We start from the raw sequence: 16,094 nt of genomic DNA on the forward strand, positions 1-16,094 counted from the left end.
GTTCGAGCCAGCAGGCCAGCACTTCACCTCCAAGATTCCCTGAGAGTGCGAGTGCAGATACATAAAGCCATTAAAATAGGCCAATAGAACATTAGGTTTTATAACATAGTGACATAGATTGAAAGTGTGGAGAAATGCTCATAAATTTACGTAAAACAGTGGGTTTGGGCACATTGTGCAGTTTGGGCACCCTGTGATAGAAAGTATATTAAAGATAAACTAGGTTGATGCCAGGGATAGGAAACTATAATTATGGGAAAAGATTTGAGATACAACGACTATTTCCACTGAAGCAGAAAAGGTTTTTTTAGATCATGAAAGATTATGATAGGTGTATCAGAAAAGTCTATTTCTTCTTGTTGGGGAGTCAGTGATTAAAATTTTTACTAAGAGAGTGAGCAGAGGTTAGGAGAAACTTCTTTACACAAAGGATTATTAGGGTTTAGCACAGGGAATGGTTAAATCAGAGATCATTACATCTTTTAAAGAACTGCATAAACAGATAAAGAAGATCAAAATACAAGACTATGGGGAGACAGTGTGGCAGTGTGATTAGTTCTGAATTGCTCTACAAGGATTTTCCTGCCTGGCATTGAGGATCAGCTGCTCATTTTAGAGACTGTCCAATTTTGATTTTAATTGACGCCAATGAAAGTGAAGGTTGGACAATATCATAATGGGTGGCTGAAGTGTTCCTCTCCAGGCCAACAAATTTAAAACCAAAATAAAAACAAAAAATGCTGGAAATACTCAGCCGGTCTGGCAGCATCTGTGGATAGAGAAGCAGAGTTAACGTTTCAGGTCAATGACCTTTCATCAGAACTGGGAAAGGTTAGAAATGTAATAGGTTTTAAGCAAGTAAAGCTGGGGTGGGGCAAAAGATAACAAAAGGGAAGGTGTTGGTAGGACAGAGGGTCACAGAGAATAACTGACCAGAAGGTCATGGAGCAAAGGCAAATGGTGTGTTAATGGTGTGGTGAAAGACAAAGCATTAGTGCAGAGAGGGTATTAAATGACAGATAATGAACAGCCCTGGCCAAAAGCATAAACATGAAAAAAAAGTGGGTAGGCACATGGTTAAAAAAAAATGCATGTTTTGCAAGCATTGTAGCAAGCCCGGGACAGCGATGTGGGTATGAGAGCAGGGGGGTGTTAAAATGGCAAGCAACAGAAAGCTCGGGGTTATGTTTTCGGACTGAGCAGAGGTGTTCACAGTGTGATCACCCAACCTGCATTTGGTCTCCCCAGTGTAGAGGAGACCGCATTGTGAGCAGCGAATACAGTATACTAAATTGAAAGAAGTAAAAATAAATCGGTGCTTCACCTGAAAGGCCTTGGATAGTGAGGAGAGAGGAGGTAAAAGGGCAAGTATTACACCCCCTGCAATTGCACAGGAAGGTGCCATGGGAAGGGGATAAGGTGTCGGCGGTAATGGAGGAGAGGACTAAGGTGTTGCCGGGGGAACAATCCCTTCGGAATGCTGACCGGGAGGGGAGGGGAAGATGCATCTGGTAGTGGCATCACGCTGGACGAGGCAGAAATGGCGGAGGATGATCCTTTGGATGTGGAGGCTGGTGGGGTGGAAAGTGAGGACAAGGGGAACCCTGTCGCGGTTCTGGGAGGGAGAGGGAGGGGTGAGGGTAGAGGTGTGGGAAATGGGCCGGACACAGTTGAGGGCCCTGCCAACCACAGTGGGGGGGAATCCTCAGTTGAGGAAAAAGGAAGATATATCGGAAGCATTGTTGTGGAAGGTTGCATCATCAGAACAGATGCGTCAGAGACAGAGAGACTGGGAGAATGGAATGGAGTCCTTACAGGAGGCAGGGTGTGAAGAAGTGTAGTCGAGGTAGCTGTGGGAGTCGGTGGGCTTATAATGAATATTGGTAGACAGCCTAGACTCCCCAGAGATGGAGACAGAGAATTCGAGGAAGGGGAGGGAAGTGTCGGAGATGGACAATGCAAAGGTGAGAGAAGGGTGGAAATAGGAAGAAAAGTTGATAAAGATTTCCAGTTCAGGGCGGGAGCAGGAAATGGCACTGATACAGTCATCAATGTACTGGAAAAATAGCTGGGGGAGGGGGCCTGAGTAGGACTGGAACAAGGAATGTTTGACATATCCCACAAAAAGACAGGCATAACTAGGACCCATGCAGATACCCATAGCAACACCTTTGACTTGAAGGAAGTGAGTGGAGTTGAAGGAGAAGTTGTTCAATGTGAGAACAAGATCGGCCAGACGGAGGAGGGTTGTGGTGGATGGGGACTGGTTGGGCCTCTGTTCAAGGAAGAAGTGGAAAGCTCTCAAACTGTCCTGGTGGGGGATGGACGTGTAGAGAGATTGGGCATTCATAGTGAAGAGGAGGCGGTTAGGACCAGGAAACTGGAATTTGTCTGATGAAAGGTCACTGACCTGAAAAATTAACTCTGCTTCTCTCTCCACAGATGCTGCCCGACCTGCTGAGTATTTCCAGCATTTTTTGTTTTTATTTCAGATTTCCAGCATCTGCAGTATTTTGCTTTTATTTAAGTTTAAAACTGAGCCTTATGGGTCGATTTGGTCTCCTTCTGTGCTTTTAAATGTCATGGTTCAATAGCCACTACTATCCACATTCACCAGGGCTGCAGCACCGAGAGTTGACATTTTTCACAATGCTATTAAATATGCATGAGAATATGAAATTGCTTTATTTTTTGCACCAATTACTTCTGAAATGTCAGGTGGGCAACCTTTAACCAGGCCTCTGCCAACACCAGCTTCTGAAAAGAGCAGAATACTGGCCTGGGGGTGACTATCCTTCCAATTTTGCTTCTTTGCTGTGAAGATCCTCTGGTCTTTGCTCATAATCTCCCTACAGCAGCACAACTAATACCAGGAGCTTAGTAGCATGGGGGATCAACGCTGCAGCCCACTACTGCTGTGTCACTGTGCAACATTCTTTTAATCTGAAAGGATTTAGTCTTTTCTCAAAACTGAGAAAATATGAAAATATATGGTCTGAGAAGGGAGATATGGGCATCAGTTAGAGTGATCCTATTGTGCCACATTGATGGTTTGCCAACTGTGATTGCAAAACAGGAGAAGGGAAAATAATTATTTTGGATTGTGATTCCAAAATATTCTCTTTCCCAACATACTTGTTTGACATGAGAGAAACTGCTTGTGCCTGTCATAAACGTTACCATGGGAGGAACTACAGCTAGCCTGCTGCAAAATAAACATGTAGTGGTAACTCTCCAATGATAACACGATTCTCTACCTGGCAATATTGATGTAATTATTTTTGTCTAGTGCTAGGGAGCTATCATGGGCACTGTAGAAGCCATGGGATAATGTAAAAAGCAAAAGGTCAACAGTAATATTTTCAACTTGGCTGTTGTTTCTACCTTCAATGTGGTTTCCTGACACAGAAGTGGGATCACTTCTTGCTATGTACTAATTAAGCACTGTCAACATCAGAACAAAACTCCAGTAGTGCATTTATGCATGTTTAATATGTGAAAGAATGAATCATAAATAATAAATTTATTCCCTGACCTGTTTAGCGGACAAATTGTCTATTGCTTTCTGACTGTGGTCTACATGGACTTTTAAGCTACAACGAAAAATTGATGTAATATTACAGCAATGGGGTTTACTTTAATAGCACTGGTTAGAAGCCTGCAATAACTGGCAGTGGGAAAATCTAACCTTTGATTCAGCCCACTATTGACATGCATCTTAAAATGTTATAAAATTATGTTTTGGTGAATTAGGCACTCCTGTCTCTCATTTTAAAAAAACTTGAATGTGTCAACATTTAGAATTTGTACTGTAGGTGCAGCTCAGAATTTCACTTAAATATTCTAATGTGCCTTTAATAACTTTCTCATTAGTTTTGAAAACTCAGTCAATGTTTATACTTTGAATTTGTTGCGGGTTTCTGGTAATCCAAGATTGAACGAAAACAAATAATTTTAGTGAGGCTTCAACCATTGACAAAGGAAAAGTACCTCAGGTTTGAAGCTTGGATTCTTTTGTTAGGAAAGAGACACTTTTATAACTGTTAACACGCCTATTTCAAAATTCCATTGTTATATCATTCCATTTAAATCATTTTAACTGTTAAACAGAAATGCCTGATTCCGGCCATGAGATTCAAATATTTTTTTCCAAGTTCCCCTCCAGTGCACCATCAACTTATTTAAATATGCTTTCATTCTGAATGCATAAATGGCAAGATCCAGTGAATTCTCTGTAGAACTGTTTTAGTGAACATGTGTCATTCTGAAGAACTGTGGCCATGAGGTTTCATATTAACACTTGTGTTTTGCAGTTAACTAAAGCATAACTGTAGAGTTCTTAGAATCAATTATTACCTCAGTATTTTGTGAATACTGAAATTTTGAAGTATGTATCTAAAGTAATAAATGTTGCTCCAATTCAGCAATAAAGGTGGGTGTATGAAACCATGTGATCCCTTAGTAGCTACTATTCAAATCTGGTTTTCTAAAAATCCTATTTTGGCTTTTTGAATTAGTTGCACTCATCAAGGATTAACAGTGAAAAATAAAGTTTAATTTATTAGCAAGTTTGATTATTTAAAGATAGATACAATTAAATAAAAATGTTAGTGTGCAGGCATATAGCTTTGATCAATTTTATTCAGAATAAAGATTGAACAGGCTGGGGCTCTTTATTCTAGCGAAGAGAAGACAGAGGGGAGACCTGATAGAGGTTTGCAAGATTATGAAAGTGTTTGATAGGGTAATATGTAGAGGAAATGTTTTCACTTGCAGGAAAAACCAGATCTAGGGGCCATAAATATGAGAGTAAATAATAAATCCATTAGAGAATTCAGGAGAGACTTCTGTCGAATGTGGAACTTGATGCCTCAAGGAGTAGTTGAGATGACTAGCAGAGATGGGGAAGCTAGATAAGCACATAAGTTAGAAAAAAATAGGAGGATATGGGGTTGATGGAGTTAGATGAAGGGTGGCAGGAGGTTTGTGTGGAGCATAAACACCAGCATGGACCTGTTGGGCCAATGGTCTGTTTCTGCGCTATTATTTTGTACTTCTTTGTAACTTTGCAAAGCAACCCAACCATTAATTTAAGATGCTGCTCAGCTATGTAGAATGTAAAAATTAGAATGCAGGATAATACTGCTAAAGTTGCACTTGTTTTTCAGCAGGAAATTGGGCATAAGTACCTTTTCACAAGATTGGGACAGAAAGTGTCTTAAACTTCAGTTCTATTTCTGTGTACGTGTGATCCAAGAAATTCCAGGCTATTGTGTGACTGATTGTTGAAGGAAAATCTCTGAATTGCAGATTTAAATAATGAAAAATAACATTTTCTAAAGTAGTGGAATATGGAGAATGCTCATATTTTGTTGTTACAGAAACTATAGCCCAGAAACTTTTGAGAGAATAGTGGCAAACTCATGGCACTTGCCATTATCAGTGCGTGAAAAACCCAGCAATTTGTGGTGAGGAAGGAATATGTCATGTGTTGCAAAGTGCCGCAAATTGTTGGATGAGTTATTGTATGAGTAAGGCTGTTAGCCTTACAAAAATGAGAACTCCCAGTTAACCTCGCCATGAGCCTCACAAAACTGCTGGATTTGCACTGTAAATACAAATGAATCTGCTGCAGATAATTAGGGCTGGTATTTCATTTTGTAAGGATCCTGTTAATGACATAGTTTAAGGTCCTGACATGAAACTCAAACTTGGAGACCCAGAAAGGGAACAATTGAAACTGTTGAGTCTCACTTGTGCAGGCAGTAAATTATTCCTGAAGGTTTTTTAAGTGATAAATTTTATTTTTTAACTTTTATGTTCTGTTTCTTTTTTCTCTCTTTCTGAATGCAATCTTTTCCTCGCTTTATTTCTCTTTCTGTATCTAATTTGACTCTAATTAGGGCGGCACAGTGGCGCAGTGGTTAGCACCGCAGCCTCACAGCTCCAGGGACCCAGGTTCAATTCTGGGTACTGCCTGTGTGGAGTTTGCAAGTTCTCCCTGTGACCGCGTGGGTTTTCGCCAGGTGCTCCGGTTTCCTCCCACAGCCAAAGACTTGCAGGTGATAGGTAAATTGGCCATTGTAAATTGCCCCTAGTGTAGGTTGGTAGGGAATATGGGATTACTGTAGGGTTAGTATAAATGGGTGGTTGTTGGTCGGCACAGACCCGGTGGGCCGAAGGGCCTGTTTCAATGCTGTATCTCTAAATAAAAATAAATAAAATTCACCCAATTTCCTTTGTCATTCACTTTGTTGCTTTCTCTATCCTCAAAATTCATTGGCTAAGGAGATAGACCACTGGATCCAATGTTCATGTGGTCCCAGGTGCTCCAGGGACCTTGCATCAATTCACATTTCGAGCAATTTGCAGCGGAAAAATAATGTGACCTGTAGGGTGAGGAAAAAATCCAATTCATGACACTCATCATGGGATCTCCCAATCCAGAAAATGCTTGGCCAATTAACTTAATGCTGTTGTTGTTGACTTCTGCAATATTTATTAATAGCTAGTATGGATTAGGATTTTTTAAATTTTATATATAAATCTAGTACTGAGCAGATGTTTTTGTTGTGGTGCCATAACAGCAATAATAGCAGGTGTGTATTTGTGTTGGTGAATCCTATAGGTCATCAGGGTTCAGGAAACAGATGAGGACAGGAGATTGTGTGGGCAGCAAATGGAAAGAGAGAATGACTTAAGAAAATAAGAAAATAATAAAGTGCAACCATAGAAAACATAACAGAGGGTACAACATTGGAAAATTGCAAATATAGGGCAAAATAGAGATGGGGCAGGATTTTTATTTGAATGAGAGGGCAGGAATGGGGTTGGGTGGTCACTTAAACCCACCCCTCAGATCAGCATGCTGGTTTCCCAACTCAAGCTCAAAGGGCAGTGGGATTTGCCTCAGTTGCCAGATTCCGTCAGGCTTAGAGGATCATCGATTGCAGCCATGTAGCCATCAAGGCACCAACAGACCAACCAGGGAGATTCCTCAACAGCAAGGGATTCCACACCCTAAACATTCAGCTGGTATTTTACCACAGCAAGAGCTTTATGCAGGTGTGTGCACACTCTCCTGGAAGCTGCCATGACACTTTCATCCTTTGACAATCACAGGTGCCGCAGCTCTTCATGGAGCCATTGGAAATCCATGGATGGCTGTTCGCAGATAAGGAGATGTCTGATGACTCCAGTGCATTACCCCGTCACAGAGGCTGAGAGACACTACAGCTGATGCTACCTGAGCACAAGGGTCATCATTGAGCAGGCCATCAGCCTCATGAAGATGAGGTTCAGGTGCCCTGACCGGTCAGGTGGCGCTCTTCAGCCCACTCCCTCAAGGGTCTCATGTGTTATAGTGGTCTGCTTTGCACTTCATAACATGGCCCTCCAGAGACACGTGGACCTTGAAGAGGAAGAAGCATTGGAAAGACACAGCTCCATGGAGAAGGAAGAGGAGGAGGAAGACAAGAATGAGGAGGAGGCTGAAGGAGAACTGGAGAACAGTCATCAATGCTTTGCAGGAACCTTACAGTTGTAGGCTCAGGAGGCGGTGTGCTCAACAGGATGGCAGGTACACCAGGGCCACTCTCATCCAGATATGTTTCACTTGAGTGATACTCAAGCCTGCAGGACATTTGGAGAGGAGATTCTCCTTCATCTCAGTGAAAGCAAGCATCTGTTAAGAACAAAAGTCAGCAACCTTCCAATGGCAAAAACACTGCAAGGCTCCAGAATCTCCACCTGATAAACTCTTCTCCGACACACCCCTTTGCTTTGCTAACACTTATTTTCCATTCCCCTGCCTTTTGCCATTATGAAAGAAGACACACAAATCTGCCTTAGTGCAACAACATGTCCAGTGCTTTATCAAATTAAGTTTAATATTACCTGCAACAGAAAACACCCAAGTGGCCCACAAAGTGACATTACTGATGCAGGGGCCTCTGCTCATGGCCACTCCTATGAGTTGCTCCCCCTGTGGCTGAGATGAGGCGGAGGCGGACTGCTTACCAGTGCCTGTCTGGGACTGAGATGCCCCTGGCAGTCGGCCTCTTCGCGAAGGCGCTGAGGGGACCTCCAAAGGCTGCTGTACTGAAATCACTGCAGCGTCTGTCACAGAGCATAACTCTACAGATACTTCCTCCATTGGAGGGGTCATGGAGGCAGATGATGATGATGATACCCCATGAGGAGTGGCCCCCTCATCAGCATCTATCGCCACCTCAACCCTTTCATGGTGCCCTTGACCACTAGAGGAAACCACAGCTGGGGCACAGTTGGCATCCACTCCATGCTTTGTTGCGCCATTTGCGCCACTGACCAGTCAATGCTGCAGACTGCAGCATGAATTCTGCACACGTCAATGCACTGTTCCTGCATCCACTCTGTGTTGCTGCATATGGCTGTCCATGAGATTGGTCATTCTCTCAAAGGAGGAGCTCATGCACTCAAAGCACTGAGACATTGTGGAGCATATGAGATGAATGGACTCCTCCATTCTCATCCCATGACTCTGCAATGCCTGAGGTAACTCCGATATGTGGGCAAACATCTCACATTGGCTCTCTAGTCAGAGCTGTCAGTTTCATGACTCTCGAGGTTTTGTATCTCTTCCCTGCTGACCAGGGCAGCGCCTGTCCTCCATTCTCCGAGGGGAACTGGCCACAGCCAACACTGCCTCCCCGTTACCTCCTGTTCTAAAGTGATGTGTGCGTCACTCTCTGCCACCGTCTCGAATAGCGCGTAAGGATCCACCGAGGTGCGAGTATCAGCGCTGATGGAGGGTGTGCATGAAAGATGTGACGGTGCAGGCTCCGAGGTATTTTCCTCTTCTGATTCCTCCATTGGCAGTGTCCTGACTCATCCCCCTCTGCAGCTGGCCCTATGGGAGACATAGAGAAGGTGGTTAAGGTAGTTCTCATTAAAGATAGAGGCCAAATAAACCTACAAAGAGAGGCTTCAGCCACAATTGACAATAATGTGACAATGTATTTTCAATTACAATTTTTTAAATTGCCCATAATGACAGAGTTGTCATTTTGTCAGGAATGACCTGTTCAGGTGTGTGCTACATTGGCGTAAGTTTAATGGTTAAAATCAGTGGTATCTTTGAAATAAAGAAACCAGAAATACATAAGACTATTTCATTTTAAAAATTGGTAGACAGTGAGATTTCATTTTAGCAGTGGACAGGAATTCGTCCTCCTAAAGACACAATGCTTCAGCCATTTCCTCAGGAGTAATCATTTCTTTAAGATTCTTGAAAGTACTGTCTGAATCACATTGTCTCTCCAGTTTCACTAAACGACTTTTACTTCTCATGAGCTTATGTTGCTCTTACTGTCTTCTTCTATAATGGAACTTTCTTTTCCCATTGAAATCAATTAATCATAAGTGGACTGCTTCAACCTGATATTTGAATATGGATCCAAATGGTGGCAGGGCGGTGTCTAGCTGTTAGCAATTGTATACCTTTGATTTAAACCTTAATTAGAAAATAGCCATTTGTTAATGTCAGGAAAAGTTGATTTGTTGTTTTTTGAACAGAGGTAGTGAATAATAAATGGTTTATTGACTGAATAGGATGTTCTCAAATGCATTGTAATGAATTTATTTTGCTTGGTCATTACAGTCAGCCTGTTGATGAGAATACAGCATTGCTACTTTAATGACCCCTCCACCTCAGACTGATGCTTTACCTGCTCTGTATTCCCATAGCTGCCGTGGTTAATTTCTTCATCCATTGTCATCCCTATGATGTTGTACTCCAGTGCTGTTAATGTATACAAGGGCTGCTGCTGTTACCAAACCTTCTCGAGGCCTTTAATACATAATTCAGTAACCTAATTATACAATAGGTTAACAGTCTGTATGCACATTTGATTTCAATCAGAGTGGCTTTCACTCTTTCTCTGCCAAACAGTCCAAAATAGTGGCTGGGATTTTGTGAGGCCCCTGAGGCGGGTTTGGAGGTGGGGAACATAGAGTATCATGACTGGTGGCAGGGAGGCGGCGGGGCGAAGGGCTGGTTGCCTAGCAATCTTCCCGGGGGGCGGGATAGGCCGAAGACGACCTTCCTTCCCAGAGGCCAATTGAGGCCCTTAAGTGGCCTATTGACAGCCAATTAAGGGCCTCTTCCCCACAGCCATTGGGATCTTACCAGTGGCTGAGAGGACTCCACCATTCAGGGAGGATGCCTTGTAATACAAGGCGCCCTCCCTGTGGGCTTGGGGGAGGCGGGGGGTTCCCTCCTTCTGGACTGCACAACCATCCCACAACCCCCTTGCTGGGGCCTTCTGAATTGGCCCCAGCAACTCCACCTCACATTCTCTGGGGTTCCAGCGCTGGGCCTGAGTCTGAAGCCTCTGCAATATTGGCAATGGTCACTGCTGCCAGTGGCGCTGCCAATACTGCTGAGCTGCCAGCCCTCTGACTGGCTGGCAGCTCTTGGAAGCGGCATCCCATTCCTTTAAAGTCTTTAAAGGGATGGGGATCCTGCCTCCTAAAACTTTGAGTCAAAAAGACTGGAGGACCGCTGCGGGGGGCATGGAGGGGGGGGGGGCACGAAAAGGCAGAGGTGGGGCTCCCCTCGCGTTTTCGGCTCAGCGCTAGGAGCCCGACCTCCAGCACAAAGTCCAGCCCAGTATGTGTAAGAAAATAGATTTCATGGCTCCTCCAACAGCTCTGTAGGTTGTCTACTCAGTGATGTGCTATCCAGACTGGGTGGGGTGAAATTGGTCTATGCCAGCAGTGCGAAACAGGCTCATAGTAAATCGTCTGATTTTACATTGTGCCGGATCTCTTTCCAATGAAGTTCACAGAATGATAGTTCAAATTCTTTCTGGAGACTCATTTGCGAGTGACACCGCCATTTTTATTTGGATTGAAATTAAAAACCTTGGCAAAATTTTCTGAGTCAATGGAAAATGAAAAGCTGGCACGGTGAAAAATCAGCTGCCAACTCAGAACGAGCCCATTTCGTGCTGTGGCATAGACAAATTTCAGCCCCGGACTGTTTTAGGTGTGATGATCAGTCTCTGTTATGTATTGGTGATATTGGTGATCCAGCAATGTGAGTAATAGCCTATCCACCCACCATGAAGTATTATTCCATCTGAGGAAAGATCAGTTGAGGCAACAAAGGTGATTTGGGAGCAGAAACTGAGTTCAGGATAATATGTGATCTCACAAGAGAACCTCAGAAGCCAAAAATGCTTTGAGACATTCAGAAAGTTGTAAGTGTTTGATTCATTAAAGGGAGTTACATAAGAGGAGACCTTCTTCTCCTCTATGATCCCTCCATTTTATGTTCTGTTACTTGTATATAGCCATTTAGGTTCCCTAAAACAGGCCTAGAAATTGGCTCACCCTGCAAACTGAGTGCAGGGAGAATACCTTTGCTGGAATAGGTAGGCCTGAGGCACATCCAATATTGGGCTTTGGGACAATTGGCAAGCCATGGGGCACATATTGAGTGTGCCCAGGCCGTTAAGTACAAATCGGCATTGTATTACAAGCAGCTATTACAAGTCCTGGGAGACTGTTGAGGTGATTAAAAAGGGGAAGTGATTAGAGAGGGGAAGTATTTGGGATGGAAGGGAATACTCACATTCAGCAGGTTTGTGCACTTTGACAGGCTCTTGTATTTAATGTTTTTGATTTTAGAAACCATTTTTGGTTGCTATAGGAACAGATGTCACAAGAATATGTCAATGACTTCAAACTGAATACAGACAAAATTTTTCATGTAAAATCCATTGCACCAAAGCCAATGCAAGTAATTGTAGTGCACAGATTTCAGATGCAGCTTTTGCATCGACCTATGATCTGCATATTTTTGTTAATGCAACAACATAAATGATAAAGGTGGTGGAATGTTTGCAAAAGTGATGGATAAAATAAGAAAAAAATAAAGTACAATGCAATATACAGCAAAGAACCTCCTTGACCATCACAGGCCTATTTTGTGCGCATATGTAATTTGTATTTATAGGCTTGGGAAAAGTGTGTTCTGAATAGTGTCAAAGTACTTGCTGCATCAAATAGCTGTAGCAGTAAATCACATGGAGGTAAACAGGTGAAAGGTGCAGTATCCATTAAATTGCTATTTTCCCCCTTCTCTTTTATTACTTGTTCCACATGAGGGTTGTTTTTTGTAATTTTGTTTTATATTTTTGTAACAAATATTGGGAGTAACTTCCAACTTTGACCTTAATGGAAAGGAAAATATAATGGACGGCCAACATGATCCTGCCAGTTTTCCCCTTCAGCTCAAGTTATAAGTTAAAGGCCCCAATGTCTCCTAAAAGCCGACACTTGGAAGGTTTGTGCAGAACTGAGACTCTATAAGCTGAATTTGGATTGTGCATTCTGAGCATGTGCAGTCTAACTAATTACCCAGGATGCATCAATCCTGTTCAGTCAGCTGTGCTCTTAAAACATTTTTCTTTATTCCAGTAATTGCTGCTAAAAAATCAAATTTACTTGAAGAAAAACTGGAGGAAAAATGTCAAAATCTTTATTCAGGTAAAGTTTATATAGCTTTTCCTTTTAAGCAGAGAAGCTATCCATGTGTGTTGTTTGCATGTGTGTGCATCTGTGCGTGTATGTGCTGCCTTTGTGTATGCATGTGTGTGTGTGTGTTTGCATGTGTATGCGTGCGAGTCTGCGTGCATGTGTGCTTGCATGTGTGCGTTTGCATGTGTTTTTGCATGTGTGTGTGTGCATGTACATGTGTGGGTCTGAGGACAATGGGATGCACCGCTTTTACATGAGACAGAAAGGCACAAATATCAGTTTGGCTGCCACTTGGTGTCTGCCCACCCCTGGGGACTGTGCAGGGCTTTGTGACTCCATTTCTGGTCCCCTCAATCCAAAAAAAACATTCTTTGGGGGCTTCAGACCACTTTCTTGACCCAACCGCACCAGTGAGGGCCAATAAAACTCCAGATAAACTTGATCTGCACTCACTTGGTGTATTAGCCTCCACTGTTACTGAGCCCCACTGGAGCCGAAGGAGGGGAACTGCTGGTACAGGGAATCCCTGCTCCAGCTTTTCACCTTGAGGTTCTAATCATGAGGAAGCTACCAAGAAATTCACAGAAATGGCAAAGACTGAGCACAGTTGGGTCTCTGCATTTTCTGAAGGGTTCTTCTAGTCTCCTGTGGAGTTATGGCTGGAGACTGACAGAACTTCTGAGGAATTTCAGGAACACAGTGTCTTTCTTCCGTGTAATTAAGTTCCTTTATTGTGGAAGCTTGTGGAGTGTTAATGATCTTACCTGATTGTCACCTACATTGTTTTGACAGAAAATGTGAAAGTTCTAATTACTAACCACTGCAAGACATTGAGACACAGAGTTAAGGGATATAAATAGAATGACGGCCCTTAGTTTTTTTTGTGTTATTTTAAAATAAAATACAAATGAATTTTGAAACCTCTAATTACAACTGTTGTTTTGTTTATAGTTATTAAAGCCAGAGTGTTTACATTTTTAATAGCTAGGTGAATCAGATACCAAGGCTGGGATTTTACCAGCCCTCTGGAGACAGGGTGGGAGGGGTGGTGAAATGGTGGCGGAAGGTGTCGGTAGGGAAGCCTGCTGTCATGGGACATTTTAAAAGGCGGGAACAGCAGTGGCTCAGCTGCCCGCCGACTGGAGGCCGACAACCAATTAACTGGCCAATTAATGGCCATTTTCTGCCCCCGCCAGCATTTTACCGGCATTGGAACAGCCACCCGCAGCTTGGGGAGACTTGCAGGTACATCAAGGTTGCCTCCTGGGGTTGGGGTTGGGGTATACCTTCCTTATCAGAGGCTCCATGTCCCACAGAGGGGACCCCGGCTACAATGGCCCCCTGCAGCTCTGACGCCATCACTGGAGGGTTCACCCTTCGATTGCTAGGGCCTACCAGCCTGACCCCAGTACATTAAAAACATTTCTTACCAGCCCTTCGAGCGAACCTCAGCATGGGGGCGCTCTCTCCTTCTCCCTGCCCCTTAATATGGCTGCCGCTGGTAAAATCTCCTCCGCAGTCTCACCTTTCGGCCACGCAGGCTCATGACCCGTATTTAGTCCCGATGGTGGGACCCATGGTGTGCTGGTAAAATTCTGACCTAAGAAATGAAGCCTCACATTCAACCCCAAGTTGTGGTACACCTCAGCTCCACCTTCCAAAGTGTTGCTCAGCCCCTCTTCCCCCAGCACATTGATGCCAGACCAAAGGCATCCCGCCCGCACCATTCCATCAAGGCCCAGCAGCCTCACTGCAATTCCACCAAACCTCAGCAGCCTCACTGCAATTCCACCAAACCCCAGCAGCCTCACTGCAATTCCAACAGTCCCAGCAGCCCCACTGCAATTCCACCAAAGCTCAGCAGCCCCACTGCAATTCCACCAAACCCCAGCAGCCTCACTGCAATTCCACCAAACCCCAGCAGCCTCACAGCAATTCCACCAAACCCCAGCAGCCTCACTGCAATTCCACCAAAGCTCAGCAGCCCCACTGCAATTCCACCAAACCCCAGCAGCCTCACAGCAATTCCACCAATTCCCAGCAGTCTCACTGCAATTCTACCAAACCCCAGCAGCCTCACTGCAATTCTAACAAACCTCAGCAGCCTCACTGAAATTCCACCAAACCCCAGTAGCCTCACAGCAATTCTACTAAACCCCAGCAGCCTCACAGAAATTCCACCAAACCCAGCAGCCCCAATGTAATTCTACCAAACCCCAGCAGCCTTATAGCAATTCCACCAATTCCCAGCAGCCTCACAGCAATTCCACCAATTCCCAGCAGCCTCACAGCAATTCCACCAATTCCCAGCAGCCTCACTGCAATTCTACCAAACCCCAGTAGCCTCACAGCAATTCCAGCAATCACGAGCAGCCCCACAGCAATTCCACCAAACCCCAGCAGCCTTTCTGCAGTTCCACCAAATCCCAGCAGCCTCACTGCGATTCCACCTAACCCCAGCAGCCTCACTGTAATTCTACCAATTCCCAGCAGCCTCACTGCAATTCTACCAAACCCCAGCAGCCTCACTACAATTCCACCAAACCACAGCAGCCTCACAGCAATTCCACCAAACCCCAGCAGCCTCACTGCAATTCTAACAAACCCTAGCAGCCTCACTGCAATTCTACCAAACCCCAGCAGCCTCACTGCAATTTCACCAAACCCCAGCAGCCTCACTGCAATTTCACCAAACCCCAGCAGCCACACTGCAATTCCACCAGCCCCAGCAACCCCACTGCAATTCTACCAAATCCCCAGCAGCCTCACTGCAATTCCACCAAACCCCAACAGCATCACTAATTCTACCAAATCCCAGCAGCCTCACTGTAATTCTACCAAATCCCAGCAGCCTCACTGTAATTCTACCAATCCCCAACAGCCTCACTGCAATTCCACCAAATCCCAGCAGCCGCACTCCAATTCCATCAAACCACAGCAGCCTCACTGCAATTGCACCAATTCCCAGCAGCCTCACTGCAATTCCACCAGCCTCAGCAGCCTCACTGCAATTTTACCAATTCCCAGCAGCCTCACTGCAATTTTACCAATTCCCAGCAGCCTCACTGCAATTCCACCAAACCCCAGCAGCCGCACTGCAATTCCACCAAACCCCAGCAGCCTCATTGCAATACCACCAAACCCCAGCAGCCCCACTGCAATTCTCTCAAACCCCAGCAGCCTCACTGCAATTCTAACACCGGCAGCCTCACTGCAATTCTACCAAATCCCAGCAGCCTCACTGCAATTCCACCAAACCCCAGCAGCCGCACTGCAATTCCACCAAACCCCAGCAGCCTCATTGCAATACCACCAAACCCCAGCAGCCCCATTGCAATTCTCTCAAACCCCAGCAGCCTCACTGCAATTCTAACACCGGCAGCCTCACTGCAATTCTACCAAATCCCAGCAGCCCCACTGCAATTCCACCAAACCCCAGCAGCCTCACTGCAATTCTATCAAACCCCAGCACCTCACTGTAATTCTACCAAACCCCAGCAGCCTCACTGCAATTGTACAAACCCCAGCAGCCTCACTGTAATTCTACAAACCCCAGCACCTCACTGTAA

At 44.6% G+C, this 16,094-nt stretch overlaps 1 protein-coding gene across 10 annotated transcripts in view; it reads left to right on the forward strand.

The window, feature by feature from the left end:
* The window catches only part of rbfox1 (RNA binding fox-1 homolog 1), a 1,351,350-nt gene that overhangs the window by 670,125 nt on the left and 665,131 nt on the right, over window positions 1–16,094 (forward strand). Inside the window, exon 1 of one of the 10 annotated variants that reach the window (XM_068056124.1) lies at window positions 12,510–12,534. The exons of the other annotated variants lie outside the window; for them this stretch is intronic. The gene's annotated coding sequence lies outside the window, so the exon portion shown is untranslated. Of the gene's footprint in view, window positions 1–12,509; window positions 12,535–16,094 lie in introns of those variants that run through there. 10 annotated transcript variants of the gene reach the window in all.

Source organism: Heterodontus francisci, chromosome 24 (genome assembly GCF_036365525.1).
Source record: "Heterodontus francisci isolate sHetFra1 chromosome 24, sHetFra1.hap1, whole genome shotgun sequence".
NCBI classification, from domain to species: Eukaryota; Metazoa; Chordata; class Chondrichthyes; order Heterodontiformes; family Heterodontidae; genus Heterodontus; species Heterodontus francisci.